This window comes from Microchirus variegatus (assembly GCF_963457635.1).
Source record: "Microchirus variegatus genome assembly, chromosome: 4".
Lineage (NCBI taxonomy): Eukaryota > Metazoa > Chordata > Actinopteri > Pleuronectiformes > Soleidae > Microchirus > Microchirus variegatus.
In genome coordinates this window covers 37,149,763-37,171,077 of record NC_139805.1, presented here as the reverse complement: position 1 = coordinate 37,171,077, position 21,315 = coordinate 37,149,763, and the positions used below count along the sequence as shown (strand labels likewise).

The window sequence follows — 21,315 nt, the reverse complement described above, 5'->3', positions numbered from 1 at the left end:
TGTGGTCACCTTGTGTCACTGAGGTAAATCAGAACAAAGATTTTAAAAAGCCGAATTAACAAAATAAGTCATGTGAACTTAGTGATGGAGGCAGCAGTGGATCAACAACTCCTGTGAACTCCTGTGTTGCTGTGATGTTAAAATAACTGGTTTTCTCTATGGGCTTTGGTGTGGGAGAGTGAGTGGTTTATAAAGTTAGGAAAGTTAGTCTAATGATGAGATAAGCTGGTTTATTTTTTAGCTTAATTTCATACATGACAGTCAGATGTTCTTTTTCTACATACCACTAGAGGGCAGTCTTTAAGGGTTAACAATCCCCACGTGTCCATACAGAGTCTCGATTAGTTTATTAGTGCCACTGAAATGTTCTTAACATATTAGGTCGGCGTTAAATCTGTATTTCCTGGTGTCATCAGTGGCAGCCATGTTTTCACTCATGGTGTATGATACGATACTCACAGTATCTGTATCGGCCTGATACTTGTACTGTTTATCGGTCAGATAAAAATGGCTGTTCATTTGTTCACACAGTCGCAGAACCGTGTCTGTGAAATCGCTTCAAATGTGTAGTTTAAAAGGTCTAAAAAGACCGACATTGGTATCGGTAGCTACTGGTGTGTTTGCGGTATCGGTCTTTTGCACAGAATAATGGTTGAATTGAGAAAAGAATCATCAGAATGGAAATAATGGTTAGTTTCAGCAGTAAAACCAGACCAAACGTGTTTGATCGGGTCAGTGAGGTGTGTGTGTGAGTCTTTTTTACATGTTTACATGCTACATGTGTTTACCGTGTGGTGGCTGTTGCAGTTGTGTGGATATTCCACTGATGACCCGTGTCAGAATCAGAGAATTTATACCTGCTCCAAGTGTTTATTCCACTGGAGAGGGCAGCAGCTCTGGTCCAGGTCATCAGAGGACTAAAAATACCCTGCTCTCTGATTTCCAGAAGATTCAGCCTCACACACACACACACACACACACACACACACACACACACACACACACACACACACACACACACACACACACACCTGCACTGATTTAACTCTGTGTGTGTGTGTCTGGTTGAATTTCACTTTCACTTTTGATTCATTTATGGCTGATTATATGTACGACGGACAGGGGTCACGCGGGGGGGCACGTGGCCAGCGCTGTTGCCTCACAATAAGACGGTTGCCCCTCGTCCGTTAGCATCCCCCCCCCGGCTTTTTTTTGCAAGTTCTCCGATTTCATCGCAAAGTCCCAAAACATGCGGAGGTGTGAATGTGAGGGTGAACGGTTGACCCTCATTTGGTAGATTGAATTAATGAATGAATGAATTAATTAATATTTACAACAGTGATGTTGAGCGTTTTAAATGTTTACTGCAATTCACGAAATAAATTAGCCTCTTAACAAAAGGTCTACTCAATGAAACCTACGTCATATTAAGTGCACATTATCTAAATAACGTGTTCACGTTCTTTATCTTCACTGTTAGACAGACTTTTCCAACAGGAAACTGAAGTTTGTAAACTCACTCACTCTCCCACACCAAAGCCCATAAAGAAAATCAGTGATTTTAGCTCACGGTGGACACAGGAGCTGCTGGTCTACTGCTGCCTCGTGTTTTGTTAAGTGGATAAAAATAGTTTTTCTTCACTTACTCTCCCACACCAAAGCCCATCGAGAAAATCAGTGATTTTAGCTCGTAAACACAGCTGACTGTGCCAACAGTGCCCCTGCATCTAGAAATTGCACAACACATAGAGGTGTACATTAATAAACATTCCTGCTTAAGTTTCAAATTATTTTAGCTGCTTAATCTTGCCTTTTTTTTGTCACTTTCTAAACCACTCACTCTCCCACACCAAAGCCCATAGAGAAAATCAGTGATTACACAGGAGCTGCTGGTCTACTGCTGCCTCGTGTGGTCACTTTGTGTCACTGAGGTTCATCTGAACGAAGAATTTTAAAAGCAGAAGTGACAAAATAAGACATTAGAACTTAGTGATGGAGGCAGCAGTGGATCAACAACTCCTGTGAACTCCTGTGTGCTGTGATGTTAAAATCACTGGTTTTCTCTATGGGCTTTGGTGTGGGAGAGTGAGTGAAGAGAAAATGATTTTAGCCGCTTAAGAAAACACTCCCCACATAAAATTGATGTCAGTTTTAGGTCTACGATATCTTAATAACACATTCATGTCTTTATTTCACTGTTAGACAGACTTTAACGACAGGAAACTCAAGTTTGTAAACCACTCACTCTCCCACACCAAACCCCATAGAGAAAATCAGTGATTTTAGCTCACGGTGGACACTGGAGCTGCTAGTCTACTGCTGCCTCGTGTGGTCACTTTGTGTCACTGAGGTAAATCTGAGTGAAGGATTTCAAAAGCTGAATTGACAAAATAACATATTTAAAGTTAGTGATGGATGCAGCAGTGGATCAACAACTCCTGTGAACTCCTGTCCACCGTGAGCTAAAATCACTGATTTTCTCTATGGGGTTTGGTGTGGGAGAGTGAGTGAAGAGAAAATGATTTTAGCCGCTTAAGAAAACACTCCCCACATAAAATTGATGTCAGTTTTAGGTCTACGATATCTTAATAACACATTCATGTCTTTATTTCACTGTTAGACAGACTTTAACGACAGGAAACTCAAGTTTGTAAACCACTCACTCTCCCACACCAAACCCCATAGAGAAAATCAGTGATTTTAGCTCACGGTGGACACTGGAGCTGCTAGTCTACTGCTGCCTCGTGTGGTCACTTTGTGTCACTGAGGTAAATCTGAGTGAAGGATTTCAAAAGCCGAATTGACAAAATAACATATTTAAAGGTAGTGATGGAGGCAGCAGTGGATCAACAACTCCTGTGAACTCCTGTGTCTCTGTGATGTTAAAATCACTGGTTTTCTCTATGGGCTTTGGTGTGGTAGAGTGAGTGGTTTACAAACTCTCTCCCAGAAGGCTAAAATGACGGAACATATGACATAAACTTAGACTTATGCTGATGTAGGTTTTTACTTTATTATATCATAAAATACAATATAATTTAATTATTTATAGATGCATACAAGTACCTCATATGATTCCACTTCAAAAATCCACCAACATGATCCCTTTAAGGAGCATTTCTATTCAACCTGTCCCTCACACCTTTTACTACACATTCAACGTGTGTCTTGGAACTGAATTATGAATAAATATGCTATTAAGCAGTGATATATAACAAAAATTTACATTTTCTTTGTTGTTTTTGAAAACATAATATCCTCCTGGCCCTTTGTAAACAAATGTGAGATTAAATAGTTCTCGTCCAGTCTTGAGTTTTATTCAAATAGACTGTTCTTAGGTGTTTGTGTGATCGGACGACAGAAAAAGCAGCAGCAGCAGCGGAGGCTTCTGTGGCTGTATTAATAGTCGCGAGGCCAACAGGAGCCAGGCGCAGGAATGCAGGCAATGCAGTGACGAGGCGTTTTTTTTCACTGGCTCTCCTCTCACCTTCTTGGGGAATATGAAGGTGTCGGCATGTGTGAAGACCACAGAGTCTCACCGCTGTTCCCTTATAACGGAGAAGGGAATACAGAAATAAAAGGACGCGCAGAAGACCAGATTATACGCGTAAATCTTCCCCCTGTAAATTCATTGTCTCATGTTGACTTTACAGCTGTATTTCAGTCAGATTCTATTGAGGTTTATTGCCTTTTTCATTGCAATATTGTGCCAGGTTACAGTGAGTACAAGTTTTTACGGCTAATTTACAACTCCTGTCATTAATCTATGAGTAAATTAGCCGCCACCTATTTTGCTAATTAGAGCTGCAACTAACGATTGTTTTCGTAATCGATGAATTTGTCGATTATTTTCTCGATGAATCGTTTGGTCCATGAAATGTCCATAAAAACAAAAAACGTTGATCAGTGTTTGTCAAAGCTAGAAATGTTAGCTGTACAAATGTTGTTTTTGTCCACAAACCAAAATTATTCAATTTTAATGATTTCTTTGTTTATGTGGCGCAAAGAAACCAAGAAAATATTCACATTTAAGAAGCTGAAACAATCAGAAATCTTGTTTTAATCGTGAAAAAAAGCTTCAAACCCATTATCGATTATCAAAATAGTTGGCGATTCATTTAGTAATCAATTAATAATCGATTCAGCTCTATTGCTAATGATTAGTGGTTGTGAGTGTTCTTCTTTTGTAGAATTAAAAGCAGTTTTTCAGCTTCTTAAATGTGAATTTTTTCTGGTTTCTTTGCTCCATTTAACAAAGAAATCATTAAAAGTAGAGCAACTGCAACTAGCGATTATTTTCGTAATCGATGAATCTGTTGATTATTTTCTCGATGAATCGTTTGGTCCATGAAATGTCCATAAAAATAAAAACCGTTGATCAGTGTGTTGTCAAAGCTGGAAATGACGACGTTCTCCAACGTCTTGTTTTGTCCACAAACCAAAATGATTCAGTTTTAATGATTTCTTTATGTGGCGCAAAGAAACAAAGAAAATATTCACATTTAAGAAGCTGAAACAATCAGAAATCTTGTTTTAATCGTGGAAAAAAAGCTTCAAACCGATTATCGATTATCAAAATAGTTGGCAATTAATTTAGCAATCGATTAATAATCGATTAATCGTTTCAGCTCTAATTAAAAGTGAATCATTTTATGGCCAAAACAGCTAACTAATTGTTAGCAGAGAGACACTACAGCACTGTTTTTCTATGTATAAAACAGTCACTGTATAAAACAGCAACAACATGAACTGAGTTAACATCACAGTGTTTATATCATTGTTATAAATGTAATGTTGATTACTGCGTGTGGACACTAGATGGCAGCAAATGATCTGCTTTTCAAACTGTGTCGCTTAAGAGAAAATAAAAATCCACACGTTGATACGAAGAGATAGAAGCCATTGTTTTCTCTGAATATTACACATATGCATATGATGTATAACCAAGAGCTGCTATACTTAATAATCGATCATTAAACAGCTTCTCAGTTAATCTACCTCTACTTTTATAAACGATTAATCAGTTTCAGTGTTGTTTTTCATTGAATATCCGTTCCACTTTACCTGCAGCTGTAATTATTGAGCTGTAGAAGATGAACCTGTGCGGTTAAGAGATGATTAAAGAACACGACACATCCACAGATCGCTGATTCACACGTGACTTCTGTGGCGTCAGAGTCTTAAATTTAAGTGTGTCGTGGCTTTCTTTGCTCCTGTGTGACAGTAATGAATGGCACGACCTGCCTCCACCACACTCACCCCTCATTTAGAGGACAATTTGGGATTTCCCAGCTCTTCTTTTTTTGCTGCCACTGCCTTTTCCTGCCCTCACTCTCCCACACCAAAGCCAATGGAGAAAATCAGTGATTTTAACATCACAGCAACACAGGAGTTCACAGGAGTTGTTGATCCACTGCTGCCTCCATCACTAACTTACAATGTCTTATTTTGTCAATCCATCGTTCTGATTGACTTCAGTGACACAAAGTGACCACACGAGGCAGCAGTAGACCAGCAGCTCCTGTGTCCCTGTGAGCTAAAATCACTGATTTTCTCTATGGACTTTGGTGTGGGAGAGTGAACTTTCAAGTTCCCTGTCTGCGTTGAGAATCCCTGAACTATCCCTTTAACCCTCTCAGCTGCTTGTAAATGAAGTCAGTGGATGTGAGTGACTGAAATGAACGTGTGAATTCTTTAATGGGAAAGTTAATCACTTCCATTCACTTTTTTTAAGTTCCCTAGCGAGCTGCTCTGCACGAGAGTGTGTATTGTATGACGTGTGCAAACGTGTGCGTGTTCCTACAGTAAAATGGTACGAGCCAGAAATGTAAAATAATGCAGTACCATTAGTTACCATAATTAATGATGATTTAATTTGTAGAAAAGCAGCTGTACTATACTCGTCGTATATAAATTCCACGTTATGGCGTTAACGTTTCTGTCACGCTGACGTCTCGCCTCCGTGATTTCCACTCAGCGTTGGTTCATTTCCTTCGCAGCTGCAGTGTTTGAAGGCCGGTGTGAGCAGGTGAAGCAGCACCTCCTCACCTCCTCACCTCCTCACCTCCTCACCTCCTCGTCTCAGCAGCTGCCAGCGTTTTCAGGCAGACATTCCTCGTGGTCGGGGCGCTGGGCGCGGTGCGGTGTTCCGGTTCTGAACGCCTGGTATTCTCCAGCGCGTCCTCACACACTGTGTTTTATCGTAATGCCCTGTTTAAGATGATGCATCTCTGCTGATGAGATATATATGTGTGTGTGTGTGTGTGTGTGTGTTTGTGGGAACCACTCGGTGCATTTTTTCTCTCTGAGCTCATGTTGGACTTTCTTGACTCCTCCGAGGGCCCAGTTCTGGGGTAAAGATTAGCGGTTGGCATGAAACTTGTGAGTCTCGGTGTGTTGGTGTGAGGTCTGCTCGGTCGTGCCGAGCATCCAACGCTGCTGCTGATGATGCTGCCGCTGCCGCTATTTACTTATTTAGGCTGAAGATATTTAAGATAATTTGACTTAACAAGTGCCATCGTGCCATGGTTAAGAACACTTTGAAACGTTCAAAGAGTTCTTAACCGTGTTTGGAAGAGTTCGTAATCACGTTTCGAAGAGTTCGTAATCACGTTTCAAAGAGCTCTTAACCACATTTCAAAGAGTTCTTAACCACATTTCAAAGAGTTCTTAACCACATTTGGTTGGTGGTTTAGACCTCTTTGAAACGTGGTTTAGAACTCTTACAAACACGTTTAAAAACTCTTTGAAACATGATAACAAACTCTTTGAAACGCGCTGAAGAACTCTTTGAAACGCGGTGAAGAACTCTTTGAAACGGGGTTTAGAAATCTTTGAAACGCGGTTCAGAACTCTTTGAAACGTGGTTTAGAACTCTTTGAAACGCAGTTAAGAACTCTTTGAAATGAGAGTTCTTCAACACGTTTCGAGGAGTTCTTCACCGTGTTTCAAACGTGGTTTAGAACTCTTACAAACACGTTTAAAAACTCTTTGAAACATGATTGCAAACTCTTTGAAACACGGTTAAGAACTCATTGAAACGCGGTGAAGAACTCTTTGAAACGTGGTTTAGAACTCTTACAAACACGTTTAAAAACTTTTTGAAACATGATAACAAACTTTGAAACGTGGTGAAGAACTCTTTGAAACGCGGTGAAGAACTCTTTAAAACGTGGTTAAGAACTCTTTGAAACGTGGTTTAGAACTCTTTTATGCGTGGTTTAGAACTCTTTGAAACGCAGTTAAGAACTCTTTGAAACGCGGTTAAGAACTCTATGAAACATGGTTTAGAACTCTATGAAACATGGTTTAGAACTCTTTGAAACGCGGTTAAGAACTCTATGAAACATGGTTTAGAACTCTTTGAAACGTGATGAAGAACTCTTTTAAGCATCGTTCAGAACTCTTTGAAATGTGGTGAAGAACCCTTTGAAACGTGGTTTTGAACTCTTTGAAAAGTGGTTAAGAACTCTGTGAAACGTGATTTAGAACTCTTTGAAAAGTGGTTGAGAACTCTTTGAAACGTGATTTAGAACTCTTTAAAACGTGGTTTAGAACTCTTTGAAACGTGGTTTAGAACTCTTTGAAACACGGTAAAGAACTCTTTAAAACGTGGTTTAGAACTCTTTGAAACGTGGTTTAGAACTCTTTGAAACACGGTTAAGAACTCTTTGAAACGCGGTGAAGAACTCTTTGAAACGTGGTTTAGAACTCTTTGAAACGTGGTTTAGAACTCTTTGAAACGTGGTTTAGAACTCTTCAGCGTGGTCTGATGCTGCTGCTGATTCCTCAGCGTCTGAGCGGAGCAGATCTCCAGCTGTGGCGTCAGTTCCTCTGCGAGCTATTTTCAGGGCTGCTCTCCTGTGTCATTACAGACATTTCAGAACTGAACCTGAAGCTGAATGAGCAGGGACGGACACACACACACACACACACACACACACACACACACACACACACACACACACACACACACACACACACACTCTGGTTTTTAACCAGAAGCTAAAGAAAACCACAGGGGGGAAGTTTTTTGGAGAATCTGCTGAAGATTTCTCTGATTTTCCCTGACAAACCGACACAAAGCGTCGTCTCCTCCTGATTGTGACGCTGCGATAGCGTTGACGTGGTGTCGTCGTCGTCTCCGGTCTGTGTTTAACCCAGACGTGTAATCCAAGTCATTTGTCTTTATCTTCTGCTGGAGTCTGCACGATACTGGAAAAACCCTGACTCTGCAGTGTCCAGACGTACAATATCTGTATGTTATTATATCTTTATATGGTGACATTAGACTTTTGATGACTTTTCCTGCGTTTAAAGGCTGCTGCATTTTTTTGATTTGCGTCTGTTTTGCGTCTGTGATTTGCGTTTGTGTTTTTTGTTTTGCATTTGTCATTTGCGTCTGTGATTTGCGTTTGTGATTTGCGTCTGTGTTTTGCGTTTGTGATTTGCGTCTGCGTTTTGTGATTTGCGTTCGTTTTTTGTTATTTGCGTTTTTTGTGATTTGCCTCTGTTTAGCGTCTGTTTTACGTCTGTGTTTTGCATCTGTTATTTACGTTTGTGTTTTTTGTTTTGCGTTTGTGATTTTCGTCTGTGTTTTGTTATTTGCGTTTGTGTTTTTTGTGATTTGCCTCTGTTTTGCGTCTGTTTTGCATCTGTGATTTACGCTTGTTTTTTTGTTTTGCGTTTGTGATTTGCGTCTGTGATTTGCGTTTGTGTTTTGCGTTTGTGATTTGTTATTTGCGTTTGTGTTTTTTGTGATTTGCCTCTGTTTTACGTCTGTGTTTTGCATCTATAATTTACGTTTGTGTTTTTTGTTTTGCGTTTGTGATTTGCGTCTGTGTTTTGTGATTGGTCTGTGTTTTGTGATTTGTTTCTGTTTTGTGATTTGCGTTTTTGATTTGCATCTGCGTTTTGTGATTTTGTGTTCGTTTTTTGTTATTTGCGTTTTTTGTGATTTGCCTCTGTTTTGCGTCTGTTTACGTCTGTGTTTTGCATCTGTGATTTCCGTTTGTGTTTTTCGTTTTGCGTTTGTGTTTTGTTATTTGCGTTTGTGTTTTTTGTGATTTGCCTCTGTTTTGCGTCTGTGTTTTGCATCTGTGACTTACGTTTGTGTTTTTTGTTTTGCGTTTGTCATTTGCGTCTTTTTTTGTTTTGCGTTTGTCATTTGCGTCTGTTTTTTGTTTTGCGTTTTTGATTTGCGTCTTTTTTTGTTTTGCGTTTGTTTTTTGTTTTGTGTTTGTGATTTGCGTCTGTGTTTTGTGATTTGCGTTTGTGATTTCCGTCTGTGTTTTGCGTTTGTGTTTGTGTTTTGCACCTCAGGGCCACCGTACAGGGCAGCTGACTTTCTGCTGACTCATGACTTAACCTCGCTGTAACGTTGTTTCATTTGATCTCTGCAGGAGGAGAGGAGGAAAAAACAGCGCTGGTATTTTTATACCTGCTTTTATTTATTTTTTAATAAATGTGTGTGAGCATGAAGTCATTTCATATTAAGACTTTAAATAATGAGATAATCCTGAGAGTGTGTGTGTGTGTGTGTGTGTGTGTGTGTGTGTGAGCATTCCTGAACCATGAAGACATGTAAGGAGGAACTGAAACTCGCTGATACTGTACACAGATTCTGCGAGCTGATGCCAGGCCGTCACTTTGACGTATCGCTCCAGCTCTCGCCGTCCCGGTGATAACGATAACAGGACGCGCGGTGTCGTACGAGGTGAAAATCTCTGCGATTACACGAGGTTCGGCGACTTTCATGCGTCGCCGCCGACGCACACACGCACGTCAGCGATATTCCTCACTAGCACGTTAATGGCCGACGTGACGGACGGAGCTGTCGCTGGCTCCGCCTCTGGAGACGCGGTGTGAAGTTTCACCCGCGGAGGTGAGACTTTTCCTTCTCCTCTGGAGTCCAGGAGGCTTGACCCAGACACACACACACACACACACTGTCCCAGAATCCTCCCTGTTCTCCCTGACACTCAGTGAACCCAGAGTGTCTTTAATTTATCTTTCCATTAATCATCATTAGTGAAGACTTGTGTGCATTAAAGGTTCATTATGTGAGTTTATTTTCCTGACGAGGTGCTCACACAGCAGAGTTAAAAGTGTATCTGCAAAAAGTGAAAATCTGTGCTCGTGTAATTGACTTGAATTCAGTGTATTTATCTTAATCACACCATTTTTGGACTTATTTACTTATTAAGGCTGAAGATACTTAAGATAATTTGACTTGCATTTAAGATCATTTTTGTTTGTATATGAAACGTTGTTTAGAACTCTTTGAAACGTGTTAAGAACTCTTTGAAACGTGGTTTAGAACTCTATGAAACGTTGTTTAGAACTCTTTTAAAAACGTGGTTTAGAACTCTTTGAAACGTTGTTTAGAAGTCGTTTGAAACGTGTTAAGAACTCTTTGAAACGTGTTTGAGAACTCTTTGAAACGTGTATAAGAACTCTTTGAGGCGTGGTTTACAACAGTTTCATAAAGTGGTTTACAACTCTTTGAAACGTGGTTAAGAACTCTTTTGAAACGTGGTTACGAACTCTTTGAAACGTGGTTACGAACTCTTTGAAACGTGGTTAAGAACTCTTTGAAACGTGGTTAAGAACTCTTTGAAACATGGTTACGAACTCTTTGAAACGTGGTTACGAACTCTTTGAAACGTGGTTAAGAACTCTTTTGAAACGTGGTTACGAACTCTTTGAAACGTGGTTAAGAACTCTTTGAAACATGGTTACGAACTCTTTGAAACGTGGTTACGAACTCTTTGAAACATGGTTAAGAACTCTTTTGAAACGTGGTTACGAACTCTTTGAAACGTTGTTTAGAACTCTTTTGAAACGTGGTTACGAACTCTTTGAAAATCTGTACTCGTCTAATTGACTTGAGTTCAGTGTATGAATATGTCTACTCACTCTCCCACACCAAACCCCGTTGAGAAAATGAGTGATTTCAACATCACAGGAGTTCACAGCTGTTGATCCACTGCTGCCTCCATCACTAAGTTCTAATGTCTTATTTTGTCACTTCGGCTTTTGAAATCCTTCATTTGACCTCAGTGACACAAAGTGACCACACGAGGCAGCAGTAGACCAGCAGCTCCTGTGTCCCAGCGAGCTAAAATCACTGATTTTCTCTATGGGCTTTGGTGTGTGGGGGAGTTGTGGGGTTGGGATTAACACTGAACGAGGAGTGTGTAGGAGTGCTCAGCCTCTTGTAACCCAGCTTATTGGGTCTTCTCCAGTTTCAGTCATGGTATTAGAGAAGACACAGACATACTGTACGGCCTGTATCTGAGCCAGATAATGGTAAAACAAACTGTAGCAGTCTAGACCGCTCGTAATGTTTTATAACAACACAGTAATAAAGTTTATTCCTTTTATTTGAATGGCATTTTAGAGAACGGCTTTGGAAAACACTGACCTTTGTGAAGGGATGACCACATGTTATTTTGAATAAGTGAGGACAAAATGAATAAGTGAGAAGCAAGAAGCAAGAAACGTGGTTTAGAACTCTTTGAAACATGGTTTAGAACTCTTTGAAACCAGGTTTAGAACTCTTTGAAACCAGGTTTAGAACTTTTGAAACCAGGTTAAGAACTCTTTGAAACGTGATGAAGAACTCTGAAATGTGGTTAAGAATTCTTTGAAACGTTTAGAACTCTTTGAAACGTGATGAAGAACTCTGAAACGTGGTTAAGAATTCTTTGAAACGTTGTTTAGAACTCTTTGAAACGTGATGAAGAACTCTTTAACAAGTGGTCAAGAATTCTTTGAAACGTTAAGAACTATTTGAAACGTGGTTTAGAACTCTTTGAAACCTGGTGAAGAACTCTTTAACAAGTGGTTAAGAATTATTTGAAACGTTAAGAACTATTTGAAACGTGGTTTAGAACTCTTTGAAACGTGGTGAAGAACTCTTTAACAAGTGGTTAAGAATTATTTGAAATGTTAAGAGCTATTTGAAACGTGGTTTAGAACTCTTTGAAACGTGGTTTAGAACTCTTTGAAACGTGGTTTAGAACTCTTTGAAACGTGGTTTAGAACTCTTTGAAACATGATGAAGAACTCTTTAACAAGGGGTTAAGAATTCTTTGAAACGTTGTTTTTGAACTCTTTGAAAGGTGATGAAGAACTCTTTAACAAGTGGTTAAGAATTTTTTGAAACGTTGTTTAGAACTCTTTGAAACGTGATGAAGAACTCTGAAACGTGGTTTAGAACTCTTTGAAACGTGGTTTAGAACTCTTTGAAACATGATTTAGAACTCTTTGAAACATGGATTAGAACTCTTTGAAACGTTAAGAACTCTTTGAAACGTTAAGAACTCTTTGAAACGTGGTTAAGAACTCTTTGAAACGTGGTTAAGAACTCTTTAAAACGTGGTTTAGAACTCTTTGAAACATGGATTAGAACTCTTTGAAACATGGATTAGAACTCTTTGAAACGTTAAGAACTCTTTGAAACGTTAAGAACTCTTTGAAACGTGGTTAAGAACTCTTTGAAACGTGGTGAAGAACTCTTTAACAAGTGGTTAAGAATTATTTGAAACGTTAAGAACTATTTGAAACGTGGTTTAGAACTCTTTGAAACGTGGTGAAGAACTCTTTAACAAGTGGTTAAGAATTATTTGAAATGTTAAGAGCTATTTGAAACGTGGTTTAGAACTCTTTGAAACGTGGTTTAGAACTCTTTGAAACGTGGTTTAGAACTCTTTGAAACATGATGAAGAACTCTTTAACAAGGGGTTAAGAATTCTTTGAAACGTTGTTTTTGAACTCTTTGAAAGGTGATGAAGAACTCTTTAACAAGTGGTTAAGAATTTTTTGAAACGTTTAGCACTCTTTGAAACGTGATGAAGAACTCTGAAACGTGGTTTAGAACTCTTTGAAACGTGGTTTAGAACTCTTTGAAACATGATTTAGAACTCTTTGAAACATGGATTAGAACTCTTTGAAACATGGATTAGAACTCTTTGAAACGTTAAGAACTCTTTGAAACGTTAAGAACTCTTTGAAACGTGGTTAAGAACTCTTTGAAACGTGGTTAAGAACTCTTTGAAACGTGGTTTAGAACTCTTTGAAACATGATTTAGAACTCTGAAACATGGATTAGAACTCTTTGAAACGTTAAGAACTCTTTGAAACGTTAAGACCTCTTTGAAACGTGGTTAAGAACTCTTTGAAACGTGGTTAAGAACTATTTGAAACGTTAAGAACTCTTTGAAACGTTAAGAACTCTTTGAAACGTGGTTTAGAACTCTGAAACGTGGTTTAGAACTCTGAAACGTCGTTTAGAACTCTTTGAAATTTGGTTTAGAACTCTTTGAAACGTTGTGAAGAACTCTGTACTGTGGGGGCAGAGTTGTGCAGCCTGCTAGAAATGATTATAAGGAGAAGAAATACATGTCAACTCTCAGTTATATACCTCTTTCTGAACATATAGCATATAGCATATAACTGCGTGTGAAAACGTCCGACCAGGACCAGGACCAGGACCAGGACCAGGACCTCTCACCAAACTTAAATCACATTTTGTGCTTGTTCTCCTTGAGAAAACCTGTGATTTCTCAGGTTTCTGTTCCGTGTTTTTGTTTCAGGAAAGGTAACTCAATATTCTCTGGAATATGTCATGAATTTAACTTAATAAAAGGAGGAATGTTTTCATTCCGTCTGTGATGTGATGTACGGTCAGTCGACTCGGGGTCAGTAAATTATCCCAGAACGAAGCAGTGGGTCGAGAAAGAGTTAAAAAAAAAAAAAGAAAAGAAAGACAGAATGAAAGAAAGAAAGAGGAGACGGAAACAGGATTTGTAGAGAGTTTTATAAGTGGATCAGTGACAGTTGAATATGAAGCATGTCTGTTGTGGACAAAGGCGGCAGTCATGCACGGCAGGAGGACGGTAATCTAAGAGGATGTGCAGAGGCCGCGCCATAAATCTGTACTCTCTCTCTCTCTCTGTGTTCCACCTCACTGCCAAACATGAACACACCAACCACCACCGCAAACAACCCACTGTGACGTCTCTCACTGCTTTGGGAACCGGCGTTTTGAAGCTTCCTGAGCTACCGCAACATGCTAACAGTTCGTACTGTCGTTGGTCATACAGTAGGGGGTGTGATCTTTCTTCCATCCATCCATCATCCATCCATCCATCATAGTCAACCACTGATCCAAGATTGGGTCGCAGGGGTAGCAGGAGGTTCAAGCAGTAGGTTCTCACAGGAGGTTCTAGCAGGAGGTCCTAGCAGTAGGTTCTCAACAGGAGGTTCTAGCAGGAGGTTCTAGCAGAAGGTCCTAGCAAGACGTTCTAGCAGTAGGTTCTTGCAGGAGGTTCTAGCAGGAGGTTGTAGAAGGAGGTACTAGCAGATGGTTCTAACAGGAGGTCCTAGCAGGAGGTTGTAGAAAGAGGGTCTAGCAGCAGGTTCTAGTAGGAGGTCGTATCGGGAGTTTCTAGCAGGAGGTTCAAGCTTGAGGTTCTAACAGGAGGTTCTAGCAGGAAGTCCTAGCAGGAGGTTCTTGCAGGAGTTACTAGCAGGAGATCCTAGCAGGAGGTTCTAGCGGAAGGTCCTAGCAGGAGGTTCTCGCAGGAGGTTCTAGCAGGAGATCCTAGCTGGAGGTTCTAGCTGGAGGTTCTCGCAGGAGGTTGTAGAAGGAGGTTCTAACAGGAGGTTCAAGCAAGAGGTTCTAGCATAAGGGTCTAGAAGGAGGTCGTAGCGGGAGTTTCTAGCAGGAGGTTGTAGCATGAGGTTCAAGCATGAGGTTCTAGCAGAAGGTCCTAGCAAGACGTTCTAGCAGTAGGTTCTTGCAGGAGGTTCTAGCAGGAGGTTGTAGAAGGAGGTACTAGCAGATGGTTCTAACAGGAGGTCCTAGCAGGAGGTTGTAGAAAGAGGGTCTAGCAGCAGGTTCTAGTAGGAGGTCGTATCGGGAGTTTCTAGCAGGAGGTTCAAGCTTGAGGTTCTAACAGGAGGTTCTAGCAGGAAGTCCTAGCAGGAGGTTCTCGCAGGAGTTACTAGCAGAAGATCCTAGCAGGAGGTTGTAGCTGTAGGTTCTCGTAGGAGGTTCTAGCAGAAGGTCCTAGCAGGAGGTTCTAGCAGTAGGTTCTCGCAGAAGGTTCTAGCAGTAGGTTCTCGCAGGAGGTTCTAGCAGAAGATCCTAGCTGGAGGTTCTAGCAGAAGGTCCTAGCAGGAGGTTCTCACAGGAGGTTGTAAAAGGAGGTTCTAACAGGAGGTCCTATCAGAAGGTCCTAGGAGGAGGTTGTAGAAGGAGGTTCTAGCAGGAGGTTCAAGCAAGAGGTTCTAGCAGTAGGTTCTAGTAGGAGGTCGTAGCGGGAGTTTCTAGCAGGAGGTTGTAGCATGAGGTTCAAGCATGAGGTTCTAGCAGGAGGTCCTAGCAGAATGTTTAAGAAGTAGGTTCTAGTAGGAGGTTCTAGCTGTAGGTTCTAGCAGGATGTCCCAGCAGGAGGTCCTAGCAGGAGTTTCTAGCAGAAGGTCCTAGCAGTAGGCTCTAGCAGGAGGTTCGAGCAGAAGGTTCTAGCAGGAGATTCTAACAGTAGGTTCTAGCAGGAGGTCCAAACATGAGGTTCTAGCAGTAGGTTCTAGCAGGAGGTTCTAGCAGTAGGCTCTACTCGGAGTCCTTCTTGGATGACTGAGCTTCTCACCCGATCTCTAATGCCGTTTTTCTACGGCACAGCCTGCCTCTACACTGTTTGGTTAGGTTTCCATGACTTCATAGTCCCTCCTCAACAGGCCGGGATTCTGGAGCTCCGTACGTGGGGAAGGATTTCGGGGAGAAACCTTAAGCGTTGGCACTTGGGAAAAAGAGCCGATCTGAGTTCAGTGGCGATGGTGACAGCGAGGCGATGACGGCGCGGTCCTCGGGTTGACGCGGCAACTCTGTTTCAGTGTCAGTTTTTCATCCTATTTGTTCCTAGAGTTCCCATTATGCAACATAATCCGTCACTTCCTGTTTTGCTCTCTTGCACGTGAATATTTCGCACTAACTGGATCCTAACGACTTAATTTGCGTTTTTACACAAAACACCTGGGCCAACTTTTTCTAATTAACTGAAAACAGTTCAGACACTTTTAACAAGTTCAGGAACTGGCAAAACAAAAGAAGGTTTTTTTTTTTTGAAGGTTTGAGTCACTCGAGCCTCGAGGCTCCGATCCACAGCTGCGCCGCTAACAGCGAAGCACCGCGCTAACATTCATGTGTTCACCTGTTAGATGACGCCGTGCCGCTCGCTCATCACGCTTGATAAGGCTCAGCCATTAGATTCAGCTTACAGTAATCTGCCTCTTGATGAGATGTTTCGGGCTCTTAGTTCCCCCCCCCCCCCCACCGAATGTCGGATTCCTGTGCGTCTGCCAAAGTTTGCTGTGTTTGAAGTGGAGCCCGATTCAATTATGTATCTGAGAAATACTCAAGTGCTGGAATGTAGTGTGTGTGTTAAAGAGAGAGAGAGTGTGTTGAGTGTTTTCGTCTGGATTGAAATAACAGTCGTGTTTAAAGCCAGTGTTGTAACCTCCATGATATGCAGGTATACACGTCAATAAATTAACAACATATATGCCACTTTAATCTCACCGTTAGACAGACTTATGCAACTGAAAACTACAGTTCACTCTCCCACACCAAACCCCATAGAGAAAATCAGTGATTTTAACATCACAGAGACACAGGAGTTCACAGGAGTTGTTGATCCACTGCTGCCTCCATCACTAACTTACAATGACTGATTTTAGTGAATTCAGCTTTTAAAGTATTTAATTAAGACTTAACTCAGTGACACAAAGTGACCACACGAGGCAGCAGTAGACCAGCTCCTGTTTCCCCATTGGCTAAAATCACTGATTTTCTCTATGGGGTTTGGTGTGGCTCCTTTTGAGTGAAGAACAAATGATTTTAGCCTCTTAACAAAAGTCTCACCTGATAAAATCTACATCAGTTTAAGTCTACGACGTCTCAAGAACACGTTCACGTCTTTATCTTCACTGTTGGACACACTTTAACAACAGGAAACCACTCGCACTCCCCGCACCAAAGTCCATAGAGAAAATCAGTGATTTTAGCTCACGGGCACACAGGAGCTGCTGGTCTACTGCTGCCTCGTGTGGTCACTTTGTGTAACTGAGTTAAGTCTAAATGAACTCCTGTGTCTCTGTGATGTTAAAATCACTGGTTTTCTCTATGGACTTTGGTGCAGGGAGACTAAGCGCCAGTAAAAACCTGTATTTCCAGTGAAAAAAGTCCATCTAACTGTGAGTTAAAGCAGTGACTCGAACTGACGCAGGTTTTACGAGGTGAGTCTTTTGTTGGCAGCCGTGAGCCTCTGTGTTCTCAGCTCAGTCTGCAGCCACTCTGTGTCATTACCTGCTACAAAAAAAACCCTGAACTTTCCCTTTAACGGCGTAGAACGTGTTCACACTTATTCTGCACTTGTGAGCGCTCGGTGGTTTTATGAGCAGACGAATTGTGAAATGAGACTCGTTAAAAAGAAAAGTCTTCCTCCTCATGTCCATGTGACAGGAGAACAGCTGTTTTACATCCCTGTGTTCTTGTGTTTGTCTTTGCTATCAACTCAAGTAAATGTTACTGTTTTTAAAGATCAGTGCATGTTCTTGATGTGGTGACAGACAGTGAGGGACAATGAAGGACAGTGAGGGACAGTGAAGGACAGTGAGGGACAGTGAAGGACAGTGAGGGACAATGAGGGACAGTGAAGGACAGTGAGGGACAATGAAGGACAGTGAGAAGCAATGAAGGACAGTGAGAAGCAATGAAGGACAGTGAGGGACAGTGAGGGACAGTGAGGGACAATGAAGGACAGTGAGGGACGATGAAGGACAATGAGGGACGGGGAGATTAAGCGTCTGCAGGATTGAGTTTCATACATGGAGGAGGAGGAGGAGGAAGTGGCTCCATGTCTGGTGCATGTGTGTCTCATCAGAGCCTCAGATCTAAGACCATAAATTCAGGGTGAGAATAAGAGGTCACAGAGGTCAGAGGTCAGAGGTCACAGAGGTCAGAGGTCACAAAGGTCAGATGTATCCGTGTGTTGGAGGTGTGTCTGTCTTTATTCAGATGCAGGTTGTTTCACAGGTTCTCTTCAAGAACAAAAGAACTCATGGTTCTGTGAATACTTAAAGCTGTAGTACGTTATACTTTAAAATACTTCCTTTAATAACTTAACATGTACTCCTCATGCACTGACTCCTCATGTACTGACTCCTCATGCACTGACTCCTCATGTACTGACTCCTCACGTACTGACTCCTCACGTACTGACTCCTCACGTACTGACTCATGTACTGACTCCTCATGTACTGACTCCTCACGTACTGACTCATGTACTGACTCCTCATGTACTGACTCTTCATGCACTGACTCATGCACCGACTCATGCACCGACTGCTCATGCACTGACTCATGCACCGACTCCTCATGCACTGACTCCTCATGCACTGTCTCCTCACGTACTGACTCCTCATGCACTGACTCCTCACGTACTGACTCCTCATGCACTGACTCCTCACGTACTGACTCCTCACGCACTGACTCCTCAGGACTCCTCATGTACTGACTCCTCATGCACTGACTCCTCATGTACTGACTCCTCATGTATTGACTCCTCGTGCACTGACTCCTCTTGCACTGACTCCTCATGTATTGACTCCTCATGCACTGACAAGATTCAAGATTCAAAGTGTTCATTGTCATATGCACAGTAAAGAAACACATTTCCCTGTACAATGAAATTCTTACTTCGCTGTCCACTCAAAATTACCAGCATAAAGTAGAAAGAAATGTTTTAAAAAGTATAATATACATAAGAAGAAATAGTAAATAAATATTACCAAAAAACTAAAATAATATATATGCATGAAATAAGTATAAACATGTGCATGAGCAAGAAGGACTGTACATAAAGTGCACACTGGTTGTGCAAGATGTGCAACAGATTTAAAGTGACATGTGTCAGGTTTAAAGTGACAATTGTAGTCCTGCTCAGCTGTTCAGGATTCTGATGGCAGTGGGGTAGAAGGAGTTCTTTAGACGGGTTGTCCTGCGTTTGGCACTCCTGTACCTCCGTCCTGAGGGCAGGAGTGTAAACAGTCCATGTTGTGGGTGGGTGCTGTCCTTTATGATGGTGACAGCTCTCCTGTGGACTCTGCGGTGGTAGATGCTGTGCAGAGAGGGCAGTGGAGACCTGGTGATCCTCTCAGCTGTCTTTACCACTCTCTGCAGGCGTGTGCGGTCCATGGTAGTGCTGCCGTACCATGCGGTGATGCAGTTGGTCAGACTCCTCATGTACTGAATCCTCATGTACTGAATCCTCATGTACTGACTCATTCATGACTCCTCATGTACTGACTCCTCCTGTATTGACTCATTCATGACTCCTCATGTACTGACTCCTCCTGTATTGACTCATTCATGACTCCTCATGTACTGACTCCTCCTGTATTGACTCATTCATGACTCCTCATCTACTGACTCCTCATGTACTGACTCCTCTTATTCCTTCCTCCTTTACTTGTATTCCTTCCTTGTGTTCCTTCCTTACTTCCTTGTATTTCTTCCTTCTTTCCTTGTATTCCTTCCTTCTTTCCTTGTATTCCTTACTCCTTTCCTTGTATTCCATCCTTTCTTCCTTCTTTCCTTGTATTCCTTCCTCTCTTCCTTCCTTTCTTGTATTCCTTTCTTCCTTCCTTGTATTTCTTCCTTCTTTCCTTGTATTCGCTCTTTTCTTTCTTGTATTCCTTCCTTTTTTCCTTGTATTCCTTCCTCCTTTCCTTGTATTCCTTCCTCCTTTCCTTGTATTCCTTCCTTTCTTCCTTGTATTCCTTCCTCTCTCCCTTCCTTCTTTCCTTGTATTCCTTCCTTTCTTCCTTGTATTCCTTCCTCTCTTCCTTCCTTCTTTCCTTGTATTCCTTCCTTCCTTCCTTGTATTCCTTCCTTCTGTCCATGTATTCCTTCCTTTCTTCCTTGTATCCCTTCCTCCTTTCCTTGTATTCCTTCCTTGTGTTCCTTCATTACTTCCTTGTATTTCTTCCTTTTCTTGTATTCCTTTCTTCTTTCCTTGTATTCCTTACTCCTTTCCTTGTATTCCATCCTTTCTTCCTTGTATCCCTTCCTCCTTTACTTGTATTCCTTCCTTGTGTTCCTTCCTTACTTCCTTGTATTCCTTCCTTCTTTCCTTGTATTCCTTACTCCTTTCCTTGTATTCCATCCTTTCTTCCTTCTTTCCTTGTATTCCTTCCTTTCTTGTATTCCTTTCTTCCTTCCTTGTATTTCTTCCTTCTTTCCTTGTATTCGCTCCTTTCTTTCTTGTATTCCTTCCTTCTTTCCTTGTATTCCTTCCTTCCTTCCTTCCTCCTTTCCTTGTATTCCTTCCTTTCTTCCTTGTATTCCTTCCTCCTTTCCTTGTATTCCTTCCTTTCTTGTATTCCTTTCTTCCTTCCTTGTATTTCTTCCTTCTTTCCTTGTATTCGCTCCTTTCTTTCTTGTATTCCTTCCTTCTTTCCTTGTATTCCTTCCTTCCTTCCTTCCTTCCTCCTTTCCTTGTATTCCTTCCTTTTTTCCTTGTATTCCTTCCTCTCTTCCTTCCTTTCTTGTATTCCTTCCTTCTTTCCTTGTATTCCTTCCTTTCTTCCTTCCTTCCTTGTATTCCTTCCTTCTGTCCATGTATTCCTTCCTTTCTTCCTTGTATCCCTTCCTCCTTTCCTTGTATTCCTTCCTTCCCTCCCTCATTCTTTCTGTGAAGTATGTTTGTGAATCATAATCAACCCTGAATATTTATGTCCAAACAAACACCGACTTCTTTTCCCCTAAAAGTCAAAATGTCTTTGTGATTTTTTTCTTTCTTTCTTTTTTTAAATGTACAATTAGAGAAAAGACAGAGCAGACGTTTTCAGTGACCAGCTCTAAAAACTACACTACAGTGTTTAACCTGCTCATGCTGTCATTACAGCAGGCTTTTATTTTGGTGAATGTAGGAAAGTTCATGCTCATTATATTGTCACATTTGTCGTGTGTGTGTGTGTGTGTGTGTCTGTCTGTTACTAACCAGCTGCTGTAAACTCACTCTGCTTTATTTATATTTAGATCCTGACTTCTGTGGGTTATTTTGGTTCAGACTGAACTGCTCTTTCTTAAGTGGCCTACTTAGTTCTGGCATGTGGACTTTATTAAGTAAGAGCTGGTTTATTTCACACTCTCTCTCTTAAATTCAGTTTAGTTTTTGGTTTTTTTACCAGCAAAATGTGTCTTAAAATCAATAAGTGATAATAAAATTAAAAAAACAACAACTA

At 41.2% G+C, this 21,315-nt stretch overlaps 1 protein-coding gene across 5 annotated transcripts in view; it reads left to right on the top strand.

Moving 5' to 3' along the window:
• Positions 1 to 21,315, top strand: part of palld (palladin, cytoskeletal associated protein) — a 105,624-nt gene that overhangs the window by 2,928 nt on the left and 81,381 nt on the right. The window lies entirely within an intron of this gene.